The 18,110-nt window shown below is 41.7% G+C and overlaps 1 protein-coding gene across 1 annotated transcript in view; it reads right to left on the bottom strand.

Moving 5' to 3' along the window:
* Positions 1-13,655, bottom strand: part of pacsin1a (protein kinase C and casein kinase substrate in neurons 1a) — a 37,951-nt gene extending 24,296 nt beyond the window's left edge. The window contains exon 1 of the mRNA XM_072449145.1: positions 13,575-13,655. The gene's annotated coding sequence lies outside the window, so the exon portion shown is untranslated. The remainder of the gene's footprint in view (positions 1-13,574) is intronic.
* Between the last annotated feature and the right edge of the window lie 4,455 nt (positions 13,656-18,110).

The raw sequence follows: 18,110 nt of genomic DNA, 5'->3' as shown, positions 1-18,110 counted from the left end.
TAACCTAATAAATCTAATACAAACCAAGTGATAGTGAGAGCCAAGTTGAAATAATACAACTTCTCCAAACATATCGATCTGAAAGTCTGAAAGTCACTATTCAGTCAACTTTTAGTCAATACGTTTCTTAACATTTCTAGACTTTATACTAGACTGTATATTTTTGTTTTCTCAAAGCCAAGGCTGGAACTCAAAACCTTCAGACAGGATGTCACGATGAACCATAGACAAATGCCATTAACGTACTTTCATTAAACACCTCAAACCAAACAGGAAGTACTTTTTAATGTTCAATTATTTTTAAAAATGTAATTTAGTAGACAGTAAGATATCTGTAAAAGTAAAAAAGTATTCATTGTAAAATGTACTCAGGTAAAGTACAAATACCGACAAATTATTTATACTTTGTTACTTTCCATCCCTGAATATGAATAATTAGTATCTAGTGTCAATACTAGTTTTTGTAATGATTGTCTGGGTATTGATGTTTTTGAAAACCCTCAATCTATAAATAATATAAGAGAATGGAGTCCAAATACTTTACAGTAAAATAAGAGGAAATAGAAGATGACAGTGCCTGTTTTGAGCATTATGTGTGGTTATTTTTAAATCTAAGCAAGATAAAACGGTATGACTCAGCGCTGCCTCTGGTGGGGCCGTGGGTTGTTGCGCACACATCATTTTGGTGCATGGCTATTGCCTGAGAAGGATTTCCCTTCCTTCTGCTGCTTCTGTTTAATCAATACCCATTTTTTGATAAGTGAGAGAGGCGCTGCTGATACTCCCACAGGCCCGGGCGACACACCAAGACGCCATTTGATGTTACTGAAGATATCAAAGTGGAAAAATGGTGCTTGTCCAGGAGGGGCCTGAGCAGAAGAGGAGCGCAGCAAAAAGACAAACATTTTCCAGTTGGGTGTGACTGTAATATAAGACTGTCCTGAGTTCTCAGTTGATGAATAATTGATCTAATTTTCAGAATACTTGATAAATAATCAAACAAAATGCCAATGAGTGCTTTATAAACAAAAAAAAAGAGGCAGAGCTGTTCTCTAACAGTTTTGGCCGCGGTGCAACTTATACTTGTATTTATATACTTATATACTACTTATATACTTATACTATATTCCGGAGTGACTTATATGTGATATTATTAGTTATTTTCACACTTGCAACCGCATTTCATACTCCAATGCGACTTAAATATGTTTTTTTCTCGATTATGCATTTTTTGGCTGGTGCGATTTATACTGTGTACTATCACCATAATCCAGCACTGAGAGAAATGTAGCCTGGAAAACATGTTTTATTTATAAAGAAGAATGACAGTGGCTTTAAAGCCCTTGTGTTGGTTGTGTGTGAGTTTCTCATCGATCCAGTCCTGCTGACCTAAACTAGCGACAGTCGTATTGATTGACAGTTTAATCCAATCTATTAAGTGTTTTTTCTTGCTCCTTCAGTGCTTTTCCACTTGGAGATTTAACCATTGTGCTTTTGTTGCTTGATGTGAGAATATATTGCATTCGATAAAATTACATACATTATGATATTTTGTGGTTATATTTTTGTTGCATCTACTAAACTGTCGACAACGTTTACAGGTTAGTTTATTGTTGGCTGTAAATTGCAAACTGAAGATGGCCAATGGTAAAATGTAACTTTTATTTATCCAGGTCGATTGAGAGCTAATTCTCATTGAAAAATGGTCAAAAGGCCGCAGCAAATCAATGCACAAATCAAAGTATAAGGGACGTTGAATGAACGTTGACAACTTCCTTTAGCCAATATGTGTGATCTCTCTCACTGACATGCTTGTATAAAAGAGTTATATAAAAGAGAGATTAAACATAATCCAATATAAAGTGCATTAATCGAATTACAAAGGATGTTGTAATGCAGGTTATTTTCTCTCTAAACAACAAAATATACAGTCTTTTTATGAAAATATCTGCTAACTTCTGATTTTAACTGCAAAAATGTATTGGATTCTTGTATTAGTTTAGTCCAAATGTTAATGTTAATGTTCCCTGAAATGTGCTCTGAGAACTGAATCCTGATAAAGCCAAATTAAATCATAATACTTTTTTCTCTGAACATTAAGCAGCCCTGTAGTAGAGGAGTCAACCCAAGCACCTGCCATGTAATCATATGTAAATCTGTGGTTATATCTTCATCCGTTTGATTAAAACAACCCAAAATGTCCCATATTGATTGAGCACATCATAAAACCCTACAACAGAAACAATCACAATCAGCAGAGTCTTTATGCATCACTGGTCCATCCGTAAAAATGAAAGTTGCCAGTACAAATCTCTCATGAGAGCGGTCTGCCCACGTCCGCTCGAGCTGTGATTTAATACAGTGTCCTGAGCCGTGCCACCGCAGTGGTTATGTAATGAACGGCCTCTCGCCACTAGCCCCCGATGATGAGAGCAGCGAGGAGGAGACGGGGCAAAATGGCAGATCGAGCTCCAGCCTGAATGAATGGAGAAGCAGGCAGAGCGTGACACACAGGCGTGTGAGTGGCTGCTGAGGAAGGAGGATCCAAGATGGAGAATATGGGTTTAGGTCCACAGTGCAGCCAGACAAGAGGCTGTGACTGCAACCGTTTGTTTTCAGACTCGCAGAAGAAAGGGAAGTAGTTTGAAACCAATCATAGTAGATTTCTATGGGAAATATTCAAATGAAATGTTTAAGCTGATTAAATATATTTCTGCCAACTTTATTTCATTATTCCAATTTATGCAGTGCCACATTTGACCTGATCTCAAGCTTTCTGATGGAAGACAGAAGGCGTATTGATTAGTAATATAAAAAAGGAACATAATGTTCAATCTGATTAATAAGCACTGTGTCGTAGCAACAAGGTCCATTATCCCAATATTCTTTAAGAGAATGATTACATTTACAGATAACTATAATATTGTCCCTAATCCACATCTCAGTTAAACCTGGAATACGTTATATTATATTCAAGAGCGAGTAACCCCATGTCAGGGGAGACGAAGCAGGCGTGTGTTCATGTCTCTGATGGGGGGTCCATAACCAGCTTGTCTCCATGGAGATGTCACTGCTTTACCATGTTTCACAGTATGGCCTTAGATCATGCAATTACTTCATCAGTGTTTTTTATTGCTCACATTTTTATTGTGAGTGGGCTCGTCTTTCCACAGAGCTGTGATTTGACCTGGTGACATCATCCACTTGTCTCCTGGAGTGTCCAGAACGTCCAGACTAAACAATAACATCTAAATAGACACAAGACGGTCCACACGAGAAGTCACAAACAACATCCCAATACGGCTGTCTCAAAATGTCCAACAAATGACTAGCGGAAGCTGAGAAGTTGACCAACTTTCTTCAAACATCAGAAAAGGAAGAATGAAAGCAAACCTTGGTCAAGAGAGAAATCGAGCCAGTCAAATGCTAATCAAATACTGAACAGCTGTGAAGGAGAAGTCTGCAGAGAAGAATATGTTGGAGCGGTTGCTTAGCAGGTTAAGAGCTGCAAGTGAGAACAACTGTCTTAGAATAGGCCGTGACGAGGCGATCAGGTAAACGGAGGCAGATCTGTTTCACGTCACACCTCACTTCAGGCAGAACCAATGTAGCTCAGGGCAGCGTCTCAAACCAGAACCTTCAGATTTAAATTGCAATGTTGCGATTTCCAAAAAAACAGATGACAACCATTCGACCATTCCTGGATCAATGATCGATTGCACCGAATCAAAAAAGAAAGAAGCACAAATGATGAGACTGCCCATTTACGATATCATGTTTCGGTAAACGATCTCACCATGCAATAGCAACACTTTGCACCTCACACTTCCCCACATTTGAATTAAACATTAAAGACCTGTGGAGGGCTGTGATGTCATCTTGCGACACGAGTCCAATAACAAGTCAATGCGGCCGTTCAAACATGCGCTCGCTCGTGCCGTTAATCTGCTGAATGTTGATTGGCTGTCGTTACAGGAGGAGAGTGAATTTACCAGAGGGGCGGTGAGAGAGTGATGACATGATGTGAAAAAGTGTCGGCCCGTGCAGGAGCAGCAGGAGCAGCAGGAGCAACAGTTAGTGTGGAGGTGCGCGTCACGTGAAGGGGCAGACTAAGCACCTTAAAGTCCTATGTTTATACCCGTACTAATACCCACAGTCCAGCACAGAGCCTGAGACACTACACCACACATAAATACAACAGCAATGGAAAGTAGGCTAAAACTGGGACGAAAAGTGAATATGGGAGAGTAACTCACTTGAGAAGCGTTACAGACGAGTTTTTCAATAGTATGCATGAAAAGACCACAGCAACAGGATTTAGACGTTACAAAAACGTGTGAAAATGTCCAAGAAGTACAATAAAAGTGATGTTCTATGTGCTTTCCACAAACGTATTTTGGTCTCGCGCGTCAGAACGGTAAATATTGTGCTCTTATTTGTTACTTTACTGACCTCTTGTGGCTGGAATGCATCTCGCAGTGTTGGAGAATCCCAAAGTCTACATTTGACTCAAAGAATGTGTTGATATAGGGATTTCTGTTGTATTCTGAAATGAATCGAGGGTATTTCTGTGATACTATATCTTAATGTAAATGTGTATGGGTTTGTGTATGTCTTAAATCAGCGCTGGAGGACAGATGGAAGCGGCGAGTGCATGGGAGTGATGCAAGCCGAGTGCTGGAGAAGTGACTCAGCAACGGCATCTAACTTCTTCTCTCCTCCTCCTCCTCCTCCTCTCTCTACTACCCGATCCTCTCTCCTTCTTCTCTTTGCCCTCTCTCTCACCTTCTCTTTCCTCTCCCTTTTTCTGTACGCCTTTGCCCTTCCTTCCCTCCCCATCGTCACTGCTCGTCATTTCCTCCGTGCTCACTTTGTCTCTCCTCACTCTCCCACGATCTCTTCCCCTCTCTCTACCTCCTCTGCTCGTTCTTCCCTCTCCCCGATCCTCCTGCTTTCTCCCCCCTACCCTCTTTTCAATTTATTTTCCTCCTGCAGTATCTTCTTTGCTTCCTGCTTCCGAAGAGTGCACACGCTTTTTTGCTCGCTCCGCTTGCTATCGCTGCTTTCCTTATTTATTTTGCTTTTTAATCAGTTTTTGTCTTCCAAACATTTTTGCTTTAGACTTTTTCAAGTAAACCAAGGATTTTAAGAACATTTTTCCAGTTTTAACGACATATCTGACGCCAGCGACATGTCCGTGAGAAGAAGTGAGAAAGACTGTGAACGCTGTCGGAAATATCAACAAGAAATTAATGAGCTGAAAACACGGATATTTGTTTTGGAATCTGAAAAAGTTCTTCACGATACCATTCCTGTGTCAACCGACGGTAAGAAGAGCACACTTTTTACAAGAAAAACTGCTACTTTCAACCTAAACCGCAGTGACTCTGTGTCGTTTCCAAAACTGTCTAAAAACCAGAAAGACCAGGCTGTTTCTTGGAACAAACTTGGAGCAAAGCCTAAACGATACAAAGATAACGTGAAGTCACCTAAAATACAGCTCACCAACAGATTTTTACCACTTTCAGAGATGGAATTAAATGAAAAAAGGAAAGATGACGTGGCCAAAATACAGCGAGGAGGAACTGTGCCACAAGCCAAGGTCACGCAGATTGTTTTAGTTGGGGACGGCGCGATAAGTCACGTGACGCATGAAAAGATAAACACACATTCTTTTCCAAGCGCCACTGTTTCTGAGATAACGTCACTCCTTCCAAATATTATGGCTAAGCATGGAGGAGCTAAACAGCTGATTGTGCACGTGGGTGCAGTGGACATGCGGCGGGAACAGACTGAAGTTTTGAAAAAAGACTTCTTGAAGTCATTCGACGTGCTTGATAAAATGGAAATCAAAACTTTCATAAGTGGACCTCTTCCAAACATCGACAGGAGGATAAACAAGTTTAGCCGGCTTCTTCAGCTGAACACATGGCTGTCCAAAGAGTGCTCCCCGAGAGGACTACACTACATTGAGAACTTCTATCTATTCTGGAAACGAGAGGACCTGTTTAAGAGAAATGGCCCCCACCTATGCAGAGGTGGAGTGAGGGTGCTGACAGAGAACCTGCTCCACGCTCTGAGGCATTGGACTGGGCCTGGACAGGGTCCTGAGCAGATAGTTAGAGAAGAGAGGAATGAGAGAAGAATTCCTGCTCCCTCAGCCAGAGACCGAGCCAATGTTTCAACATCAAAAGCACCACAACCTCAGCCTCCACCAAAGGATTCATCAGCAGCTGCTCCACCACCACCAGCAAAGGATTCAGCTCCAGCTGCTCCACATTCACCTCCACCGCCTCCAGCAAAGGAACAATCTTCAAAGGCCTTGGACCCATCTGTGACAAGCCCAACAACATCCCTGTCATCGCCCCTGCCTTCACACCAGCCCTGGGTTCCCCCTGCAACATCTACTCCCACTAAAGATTCATCATTCTCCTTCTCATCTCCACTCTCACCCATGGGCCTTCCCAGCCATTTTGAAAGTCTGATCATATCAGGCATTAAGATGGCTCCACTCACGCCCAATATAGCAAGGGCTATGCCGACTACACCAACAAAAGCCCCACCACCCATCCCCCCTCGCCTCTCACCTGGTCCCAAACTCTCCTTGGCTACAAAAGCCCCACCACCCATCCAACCTCGCCTTTTACCTGGTATCTCCCATAGCTAGGATGCACTGGGTCTCAGCGTTGCCGGGACTTATTGTAACATTAAAAATCAAACCAACCCGGGGCCCTATGTAAAAAGAGACCCCCCTAGTGCTATTTCTGTAGTCACATCATCACACAGATGGAAAAACAAAATGCGAGTCAGGCCCAATCTGAGAAATGTGATTCATATTCCCTGTGAAAAGATAAAGCCCAGTCCCACTGAAACTAGTCTGAAACTTGCTGTGCTAAATGTCAGATCCTTATGTAACAAATCTCTCTTAATTAATAATTTTATTTCTTCTTATAATCTTGATTTTATGTTTTTAACTGAAACATGGCTTGACAAAAACACAGGAAATGTAGTTCTGATAGAATCTGCTCCACCCAACTTTAAGTTTGAATCTGAAACACGAGAAAACAAAAAGGGGGTGGAGTCTGTGCTGTCTTTAGAGATGAAATAATTACCCGCAGGTTGTCTTTTGGGGTATTTTCATCATTTGAGTATGTATCCTTTAAAATGGAGCTAAAACGGTCTCCATCCATTCTCTTCATTGTTTTATACAAGCCTCCCCAGCACTGCCAAAGTTTTATTGATGATTTTACTGAGATGCTTTCAGTCACATGCACAGACTTTGATGGTTTGGTCATTACAGGTGATTTCAATGTGCATGTTGATAATGTTTGTGACAGAAACGCTAAAGAGCTTGATGCTGTCCTTGAAACCTTCAGTCTTACTCAGCATGTGAGAGGCCCCACCCACAGCAAAGGACACACTCTAGATCTCATAATTACAAAGGGGGTAAATATTTCAAATATTAATGTGATCGATGTTGCTCTGTCTGATCATTTCTGTGTCTTCTTTGACCTGTCTGTTTCTCCCCAACCTCCGGTTGGTCCTGCAGTTGTTCAGAGGAGACACATAAGTGATGGCACAGGTGCACTGTTTATGGAAATGATAAACTTTGAAAATGTCTCATGTTCTAATGTAAATGATTTGTTGAACTCTGTTACATCTAGTGTTTTGAATGTTCTGGACACCATCGCCCCTATAAAGGCTAAAATGGTTAAAAATAAGCAGAAGGCGCCGTGGAGAAATGATGATTCGGTCAGGGCACAGAAAAGGGAGTGCCGCAGGGCCGAACGGAAATGGCGCAAGTCAAAGCTCCAGGTTCAAAAAGAGATTTACAAAGAAAAGCTGAACATGTACAACCTAATCTTATGTAGAACTAGGGAAAGATATTTTTATGAAATAATTGGAAGCTGCAGTAACAACTCGCGTGTCATGTTTGCTACAGTAAACAGATTAACAAACCCTCCAGCTCAGCTGCCGTTAGAACTCATTTCCACATCCAAGTGTAATGAGTTTGCATTATTCTTTAATGACAAAGTTCAGGGCATTAAAAATGCTATAAATCCCACAATGCAAAAAATTACCCTAAAACCACCAAGACACTTAGAGCTAACTCACTTTGCACCAGTAACTGACAAAACTGTCCATGAGATCATCACCAGTCTGAGTTCATCTACATGCTGCCTTGATGTGTTACCCACCAGATTTCTAAAGTCTGTGCTGAACAGTTTGTTAGCACCATTCACTCACATAGTTAACATGTCGCTTCAATCTGGAACATTCCCAATGTCTTTGAAAACTGCGGTCATAAAGCCTCTCCTAAAGAAGAGCTGTCTTGATGCCGCAGTACTGAGTCATTACCGGCCCATCTCTAATCTGCCATTTTTGGGCAAAGTCCTTGAAAAGGTTGTTTACCAACAGCTCACAGATTTCCTCTTAATAAACAACTCATTTGATGTTTTTCAGTCAGGTTTTAGACCTCATCACAGCACTGAGACTGCTCTTGTCAAGGTGACAAATGACATCCGCCTGAACACTGACACGGGCAAAGCCTCAGTCTTAATTCTGTTAGATCTGAGTGCTGCTTTTGACACTGTCGATCATGGGATCCTCTTACAGAGACTAGAGGACTGGGTGGGCATCACTGGCACTGCCCTAAACTGGTTAAGGTCCTATCTGGAAGACAGGAAGTACTTTGTTGAAATTGGTAGCTGTGTCTCAGACCACATGACCCTGACCTGTGGAGTGCCCCAAGGGTCAGTCCTGGGTCCCCTTCTGTTCAACCTCTACATGCTGCCGTTGGGTCAGTTGATACGCAGTGAAAATGTGTCCTATCACAATTATGCAGACGACACTCAGATCTATGTTTCACTATCGGCAGGTGACTATGGACCAGTAGATTCACTCTGTCACTGCATCCAACAGATCAGTTTGTGGATGCAAAACAACTTTCTCCAGCTGAACTCAGACAAGACTGAAATAATTGTTTTTGGCCCACAGAAACAAAGAGAAAGTGTTAGCGGTCACCTCCAGAGTCTCGCTCTAAAACCTACAAACCAAATTAGAAATCTGGGGGTAATAATGGACTCAGACTTTAATAGCCACGTCAAATCAATAACATCAGCAGCTTTTTACCATCTAAAAAACATTGCCAAAATCAAAAATATAGTGTCAAAACCAGATTTAGAGAGACTTATCCATGCGTTTATCTCCAGTAGATTAGACTACTGTAACGGCCTGCTCACTGGCCTCTCCAAACGAGTTGTAAAACAGCTGCAGTACATCCAGAACGCTGCTGCTCGGGTCCTGACTAGAACCAGGAAGTATGATCACATTAGTCCTGTTCTCAGGTCTCTGCACTGGCTCCTGTGGCTCAGAGAATAGACTTTAAAGCAGCTCTGCTTGTGTACAAGTCTCTCCATGGCCTAGCACCAAAGTACATCTCAGACATGTTAGTGCCATATGAACCATCTCGCACTCTGAGGACCTCAGGGACCGGCCTCCTGCTGGTGCCCAGAGTCAGGACAAAACATGGGGAATCTGCGTTTCAGTTTTATGCAGCTAAAACCTGGAACAGTCTTCCTGAAGATGTGAGACAGGCTTCAACTCTGACAATGTTCAAATCTAAGCTAAAAACAGTTTTGTTTAGCTGCGCATATGACTGAAAGGATTTTTTCTTTGCACTCTTCTCTTTTGTTTGTGATTTTATTAGTTTAGAAAATCAGTTGGATTGATAATTTTTAATTTAGTTAATTTTATTGTATTTCTGTTTCTGTAATTTCTTTGTGATTTGAATGCATTTTTCCTGCTGTGAAGCACTTTGAATTGCCTTGTGTATGAAATGTGCTCTACAAATAAACTTGCCTTGCCTTGCCTTCTTTGTCCTCTCATCCCTCGCCCCTTTTTTCTCCTCTCTCATTCTTCTCCTCCCTCTCTCTCTCTCTTTATCACTCCTCTCTTTGTCTTTTCAATACTCTCCTCTCCTCACACCTTCTCCTCTTTTTTTATCTTTGTACTCCTCTCCTCCTCTTCTTTCTCTATCATGCGTCTCTATTTCCTCTCACTCTCACCTCTCTCCAATTCTATCCTTCTCTTTTCTCTTCTTTGTCTCCTCTCTTCCCCTCCTCTCCTCTCTTTCCTTCTCACCTCTTTTTAGTCCCCCCTCCTCATACTCTAACCTCTCTCTTATAACTATTTCTCTTCCCCCTAACTCTCTCTTCTTCCTCTTCTTTTTACCCTCCTCTCCTTTTTTACGCTCCTCATCCTTCTCCCTCCTATCTTCTCCCCTTGTTTTGCCCTCTTCTCTTTTCTTCTTCTTCTCCTCTCCTACTCCTCTTTTCTCTTCTCCCCTCCACTCCCCTCCCTCTACATTGATCCTTCTCTCTCTTCTTTCTCCTATCTTTACTTCTCCCCTCCTCTTCTTATCTCTCTCCTATCCTCACGCTGTACAGTTAGCCTCCTTTTTTCTCTCCTCCCTCTCTCCCCTCTCCTCCTCTTTTCTCTCCTCCCTCTCTCCCCTCTCCTCTTCTTTTCTCTCCCCCCTCTCCTCCCCTTTTCTCTCCCCCTCTCCTTCCCTTTTCTCTTCTCCCTCTCCCCCTCTCCTCCCTCTCTCCTCCTCTTTTCTCTCCTCCCTCTTTCCCCTCTCCTCCCCTTTTCTCTCCTCCCTCTCCTTCCTCTTTTCTCTCCTCCCTCTTTCCCCTCTCCTCCCCTTTTCTCTCCTCCCTCTCCTTCCCTTTTCTCTTCTCCCTCTCCCCCCTCTCCTCCTCTTTTTTCTCCTCCCCTCTTTCCCATCTCCTCCTCTTTTCTCTCCTCCCTCTCTCCCCTCTCCTCCTCTTTTCTCTCCTCCCTCTCTCCCCTCTTCTCCTCTTTTCTCTCCTCCCTCTCCTCCTCTTTTCTCTCCTCCCTCTCCTCTTTTCTCTCCTCCCTCTCTCCCCTCTCCCCCTCTTTTCTCTCCTCTCTCCTCCTCTTTTCTCTCCTCCCTCTCTCCCCTCTCCTCCCCTTTTCTCTCCTCCCTCTCTCCCCTCTCCTCCTCTTTTCTCTCTTCCCTCTATCCCCTCTCCTCCTCTTTTCTCTCCTCCCTCTCTCCCCTCTCCCCCTCTTTTCTCTCCTCCCTCTCCTCCTCTTTTCTCTCCTCTCTCCTCCTCTTTTCTCTCCTCCCTCTCTCCCCTCTCCTCCTCTTTTCTCTCCTCCCTCTCTCCCCTCTCCCCCTCTTTTCTCTCCTCCCTCTCCTCCTCTTTTCTTTCCTCCCTCTCCTCCTCTTTTCTCTCCTCCCTCTCTCCCCTCTCCTCCTCTTTTCTCTCCTCCCTCTCTCCCCTCTCCTCTTTCAGACTTATTCTTGGCTCAAACTAAACTTGGGTTTCTTCAGGCGCTCGTGTTGACAGATATTTGCCAGTTGGACCACTGCGTCTCTGGTGGTGGGTGAGCCTTGCCTGAGCAGTGTGTTGTGGGTAAGTACGAAAAAGAGGGAGAAATAAGAAACAGCGCTACAGTAAATATTCAGTACAACACTCTGCTGAACCCTGACATATGCCTCAGCTCCATGATGAACGAGTTTGGCTGAAACTGAAATGATGTTGTGAAAGTTTTTTTTTTCCTTCTTCTTCCCCCATTTTGTTTGTTTTGCTTGTGCTTTTATTTGATCCCCTCTTCTGTTGTTGTTATTTTGTTGTTGAGTTTGTGTTGTTCTATGTTCTGATGAAAAATAAAATAGTAAAATATATATAGTTTTCTTATTTAAAAGTGCACAGCGTAGCTTTCATCTGATAGAGTTTCTTTACATGACCATGTGCTCTTCTGATAGTTCAGATAAAGTTCAAGATCATTTTAGTAAAGATACTTTTTAGCATGGATTAGTATTCTTCAATACTTTTGAAGGCAGGCTCCAGCCTGTCTCTGTGAAAATGTCATTGCTTTGTCTGGAATGTTCCACAATGGGACATTAACAGAATGTTCCACAGCGTGGCATTAAACCAATGTCCGTGCTGCTCTGTGGCACACATGCATGCTGTGAGCAGGCCGCATGCAGCGTGAGTTTGAATCTGTTTCTGACACTTTGCTGCATGTCCTTCCCCAGCCTCATCGCCGTTTCATGCTACACTGTCTAATAAAGACTATGGTCCAAAAAATCCTTTAAGAAATAAAAGACAAAAACCATGTCAATCCAATCAATGTGTTATAAAAATGGAAATACATTTTTAGATAAGTGTAATTACATAGAGAAGATTATATCATAATATAATATTTAATATTATCATATAAAAGTGGCAGAAATGCTGTGAACTCCCGGATCTCGGCTCGTGGAAATGTTCTCAAACTGGACCCCATGAAAATGTATTAGTGACATTCCAGGCAAAGCACTACAGTGAACCCTCGCTATATCGCGGTTCACTTTTCACGGTCTCGCTGCTTCACGGATTTTCATCATGCATTGTGTTCTGCATTCTGATTGGCTAAACAGTCTCTCCGCGTCTTTTCTACCTGTGTGTCAATAACGTTATGGATTAATATGTACACGTACGTAAAACCGCTTGCCAAATTGAAGTTTGCGAGGCCGGTGAGAGCGGCGCGCGTGAGCTTCAATGTTTTATGGAGTATTTCATTGTATAATAACTGTAAAAAAAATAAAGGTTTCTACTTCACGGATTTCGCCTATCGCTGGTTCTTTTTGGAACGTAACCCCCACGATAAACGAGGGTTCACTGTATTGTAATGGAACAAGCAGCTGGCAAACCCTCCATTAGAAAAGGTATTCCACCAATCTGCACATATTTTAATGATTCAAAAATTCCTCATAGAGTAATTTTGACAAACTTTTGAAATCCATTGTAAAATGATTTGTCATAATTACTTAATTATATAATTACATAATTCAAAACCATTTAAAAACTCTATTCTTGATCCGAGCTACCAACACACTTCCAAATTATCACTTTCTGACAAACTGTTTCTTTTAAACAAATGAGCTCAGAAGCACTTCTGAACAGGCTCACAACGGGATGTGGGCTTTGCCTGTAATTGTAGATGTCAAACCCAGAGTAAGACACACAAGACAAATCCAATGAGCAGGGCTAAAATAAGCAGCAAAATGAGCGCCCATCGACAGACTGGCCACACTCATGTATTATTGAGAGTGTTGGCAACGAGCTATTCATTGGGCTAACGACTCATTTGTTCAGACGGATTAGACAGAAGCACGTGCTTGTTGCTATTTTGTGTTTAACTGTCACTTCATTAAAAATATAATACATTTTAGGAGAGACACATTCTTTCCTCCATGGAGATGTTGTTTTGCCTAGAATGTTCCACACATTTTTAAGCAGTCGACGCCACTAAACCAAGTGTTTTCTGGCAATAAAAAGCCTGAGTCAAGCAGGTGAAGGACCCTCCAGTGACAATGAGAATAGCCCTGGAACCAACCACTAATGTCTTTGTTCTGGTAAAAAAAACATTGCATGGTTTTGTCCACCGACTACGTCCGTGATCACCACAGAAATGACTCAAAATCTTCCGAAAGATTCACAAGAAGAAGAATCACAAAAAGTCATGTGGTGTTAATAAGAACAGTTTGCAAGTCTTACCTTCTCCACCAATGGGAAGTCAGGTTTCCATACACCTGCAGTGAGGGATCACCTATGGACAAGGAAAGAAGCAAGAGTTGAGATATTGCACAAGAAATATTCCAACACATGTGACAAAACAAGTAAAATAGATGAACTGCAGAGAGCGGATGTGGAAATGGTTCACTACATGCGCATATGAAATGGCGAAAAGAACTATCTGAAAATTTGGATGTAGGTTTGTTGTCCAGTCATTGGCCTCAGCGAACCGTCTTTTGGGCTTTGCAGTAGGTTTCCCTGTTTTACCTCTCATCAAGTGTGAATGAATTTAGTGCTTATTGTGTTGAGTGTCTGAGGAAAATGCACCAGAGTTTGAGAACATCTTCTATTCTGTTTTAAGATAACACAGGCAACGTAAGGATTCAAACTTTTGTTACTCTGGTTATCATTGTGAGACATTGGAGACATTCATCCAGGATACTAATACTTCTCATTTTAGATGTTGCTCAAACATTTTCAACCTTTCAATTTGCTGCCCACGTGTAGTAAAAACAATCCTACACAACTCGATTAGATTTAAAGCTTGTGTGGGCGTGAGGGAACGATTGTATAACACGGCACTGAATTCAATAAAGATGGCAAAGTTTTAATAAACTCTTGTACGTTCTATGATAACATTAGCGGATCCCCTGATAGTGAAATGATCTGGATCTCTCATGAGTTATTCTACTTCTGCTCTGGCGGATACATCAATATTTCAGTACCCAATTGCCCTAATGCCCTGTAATAAATTCACTCATTCTGAATTTACAATTGCTCACTATGACGTCTCACAAATGCATTCAAGTTTCGATACAAGACATTTAATAATTTACAATGTCATTTCAACCAATGAGTGGATAAGATAAAAACTAGGAAGATCCACTGTAGAATATTTAACATAGCTACTCTATACTCAAAATGATAGAATCTTATCTGATGACTTTTATGACCTTACTTCCTTATCTCATGATTAAATTATAGTAAAAGGCTGAGTGATTGACCAAGACTTTAAGAAATCATGGAAAAATAATATGATTGCTGTTATTTTTTTCAATGACATTCAATCATGTTATACTTGGTTAACACGGTCTAAATCAAGGCGCAATAGTGACTATAAGAATCTTATCTGACTTATCGTAACAAATGTCATAGATGTAACAATATTTTGGGGGCTCGGTATGTATTTTGTGCCTTTTCTTTGCACTAGTGGAGGACTTTGTTACTTTTGTGGTAAGATTTGAGTTGTAAAGGGATACTACAGGTCTAAGTGTCTCATTTTGAACAGGTTAGAATAGTCAATAGTCATTTCTGGAATGATCCTGTATTACAGTTATGTGTTTATATTTTCTGTAGCAATATATCACACTTAACACTTTTAAAAATACCTTTGAGGGTGGCTTTACTGTTACACTGTCTTTTTAGAGTTTAAAAGAAGACATGTCTTTCTGAGCCACTCGTCAATACAATTCCTATGACTTTCTGAGCCACTCGTCAATACAATACTTAGACGCTGTCAGTTGTTCAGAAAGTTCAACAAAAGACTTTGGAAAAAGTACAGCATCGTCTAGATGTTGCTGAGTATGAATATGCGGGAAAACATTTGGCAAGTCATATATACAATGAAAATAAAATAGGTGCAAGTATAGAGCCTTGGGGTACTCCAACTTGACATCCTAGATATGAAGATTGAATATCACTGAGTGACACATTATTTGGCTTTAGCGAGAGGTGGTCGTCAGAATTTTAATTTGGCCTGGAGACAGTGGGAGTGCAGATCTTGTGTCAGGTTAATAACATAATGAGAGGAAAACACTGACATGTTATGGAAAAACTGTGTTCTTGAGTTCCATCAGGATAAAACAGCAGAGAAACAAGAAACATAGAAGAAATACTATGCATGAATTAAATATGTCTATACTGTACTACCAGCTTCAGAAAAAACTTTAATTGTGTTGTTTTTAAGAGCAAAAATCTGGACATCTTTTTTAATGGCTTTTCACAGATGTGTTCAAATATATTTAAACAAGGAAAGATCTGAGCAATTAACAACTGAGGTAAAAAAGACGAAAAAAAGGTTTCAAAGTCATCTGGACAAAGTTGTTCTTAATTGTCCAGATAACTGTACCTTTGTAACTGTAACTTTTCCACAATGGACCACCCCTAGACCAATGAGGGATTACACAGATTTACACATGAAATAGGTATAAACATTGACTTCTTGACTCCCATTTTTAAGGATAATGTCATTCACAGGCTTTTCAACGCCTCTCAAAGGGCCACACTGTTGCATTATTCATCCACACTCAATGGTGGGAAACCACTTATGTAGCCACAGCTGCCCTGAGGCAGGCCACAGTTGCCCTGAGGCAGGCCACAGCTGCCCTGAAGCAGACCGACACACACACACACACACACACACACCTTACACCACTACACCAGTGGCGAGCACAAACAATCATAAGACCTCTGGTAATGCATTGGTTTTATCTTTCAATGGTGAGGGTAACGTTACACACGCAGTACGTTTTAGCTGTGCCCCTGTTTTGGTGTCGGAAATGTCTCCGATGTCGGGCCTCACAGGCTTTCACACCTCGTAACAGAACACTATCTCTTCTCTTAACAGTGGACCAGGCACCTTTAACCCTTTCTTCAGCAATCACTCCAAAGGACAACAACACAAACCCACTGCTTCACACACATGGGCCAGTCTGTCCCTGGGTATCTGCTCCAGGTCAGACATGTCCATCACAGCTGAGAAAAACGCACTGTCAATAAATACAAGTGTGACATATACCTGGTGTTTTCACTTGGCCTGAGTGTTGCTAACCTCTGTGTGGAGGATGTCCATATGAGCGATCATAGCTGTGTTTTATTTGAATTGAACTTTTCTCCTGAGCCTGTGCCCTCAAACATCAGGTCTCAGAGGCGCATTATCACTGCAAATACAGCCGTCCAATTTTCTGCTGTTTTTGATCCTCATTTGTTTATGAATTGGCTTGATGTGGACAGTTTAATTAATTCCTTTAACAGCCAATGTTTATCCATTTTTGATCAGGTGGCACCTGTAAAACCCACTGTGTCATCACAGAAAAAAGCTTGTCCTTGGATAAATGAAGATATCCTAAACCTAAAGAGACTATGTCGGAAAACTGAGCGTCTGTGGAAAACCTACAGTCTTGAGGTCCATAGGTTACACCTCAGAGATCTTGTATCATCTTACAATGAAATGATGGAAAGTTCCAGATCTGATTACTTCCGCCAGCTAATAACATCCAACAAGAAAAACCCCAAAGTGTTGTTTGACACTATAAATTCTATTGTTTGTCCTTCAGCTGCAGTGACTCCTGTTTTCTGCAAAGCTGACAGCAATGAATTCCTCAGGTTCTTTATCGATAAGATCAAGATGATCAAAGACCAAATCCCACTCCCATTGTCTGATAAACCTGTTTCTGTGGAGCCTGTTTCCCAAAACTGGTCTTCTTTTAAGCCTGTCACTCTAGAAGACATCTCAGCTCTGGTGACCAAGATGAAACCCTCCTCTCGTACATCAGATGCCCTTCCCTGCAGGCTCTTCCTCAAAGTGTTTGATGTTATTGGCCCCTGGGTTACCAAAATGGTAAATCTCTCTCTTTCTACCGGTGTGTTTCCTGGTCCATTTAAACATGCCATAGTAGAGCCATTACTGAAAAAAACAAACTTGGACCCGACAGACCCCAAAAGTTTCAGACCCATATCAAAGCTCCCGTTCATGTCCAGGATCCTAGAGAAGGTGGCCTCTGAACAATTGTCAGATTTCCTTGATCAGTCAAACATTCATGACTCTTTTCAATCTGGTTTCCGCAAACATCATTCTACGGAAACCGCATTGTTGAAAGTGTCCAGTGACATTATGATGTCTGCTGATTCTGGGAAATGCACGGTTTTAGTTCTGTTGGATCTGTCTGCAGCCTTTGACACTGTCGACCATCATATCCTGTTGAACAGACTGAGGGACCTGATTGGACTATCAGGGTCAGTTCTTCATTGGTTTTCCTGATATTTATCCGGTCGGAGCTTTAGTGTTGCTGCAAACCAAATAATGTCCGACTCAGCTGATCTGTTGTGTGGAGTTCCTCAGGGCTCCGTCTTGGGTCCAGTCCTATTTCTGCTTTATATAATTCCCCTGGGAATGATCATTAAAGAGTTTAGTGATGTGTCCTATCACCTGTTCGCTGACGATATTCAGCTATATTGCTCTTTTAAACCTTCTGAGATCCAGAAGCTGAACTCCTTGGTCAGTTGTTTAGTGCAAATAAAACAATGGCTGAGTCAAAACTCCTTGCAGCTAAATGCTGACAAAACAGAAACTCTGATTATTGCCCCTGATGATGCCATTCCAGGGATAAACTAGTACTTGGGTGTTTTAGGCCAGACTGCTAAACCAAGTCTTAGAAACTTGGGTGTTGTCTTTGACAAAGACATGTCTTTAGAGCACCACTCCAAGCTGTTGACGAGGAAAATCTCTAAGCTCAGGAA

Source organism: Eucyclogobius newberryi, unplaced genomic scaffold, assembly GCF_026437365.1.
Source record: "Eucyclogobius newberryi isolate DKJ021-1_F unplaced genomic scaffold, fEucNew1.0.hap1 SCAF_17, whole genome shotgun sequence".
NCBI lineage: Eukaryota > Metazoa > Chordata > Actinopteri > Gobiiformes > Gobiidae > Eucyclogobius > Eucyclogobius newberryi.
Note: the sequence above shows the minus strand (reverse complement) of the source record. Positions and strands in the feature narration are given on the sequence as shown.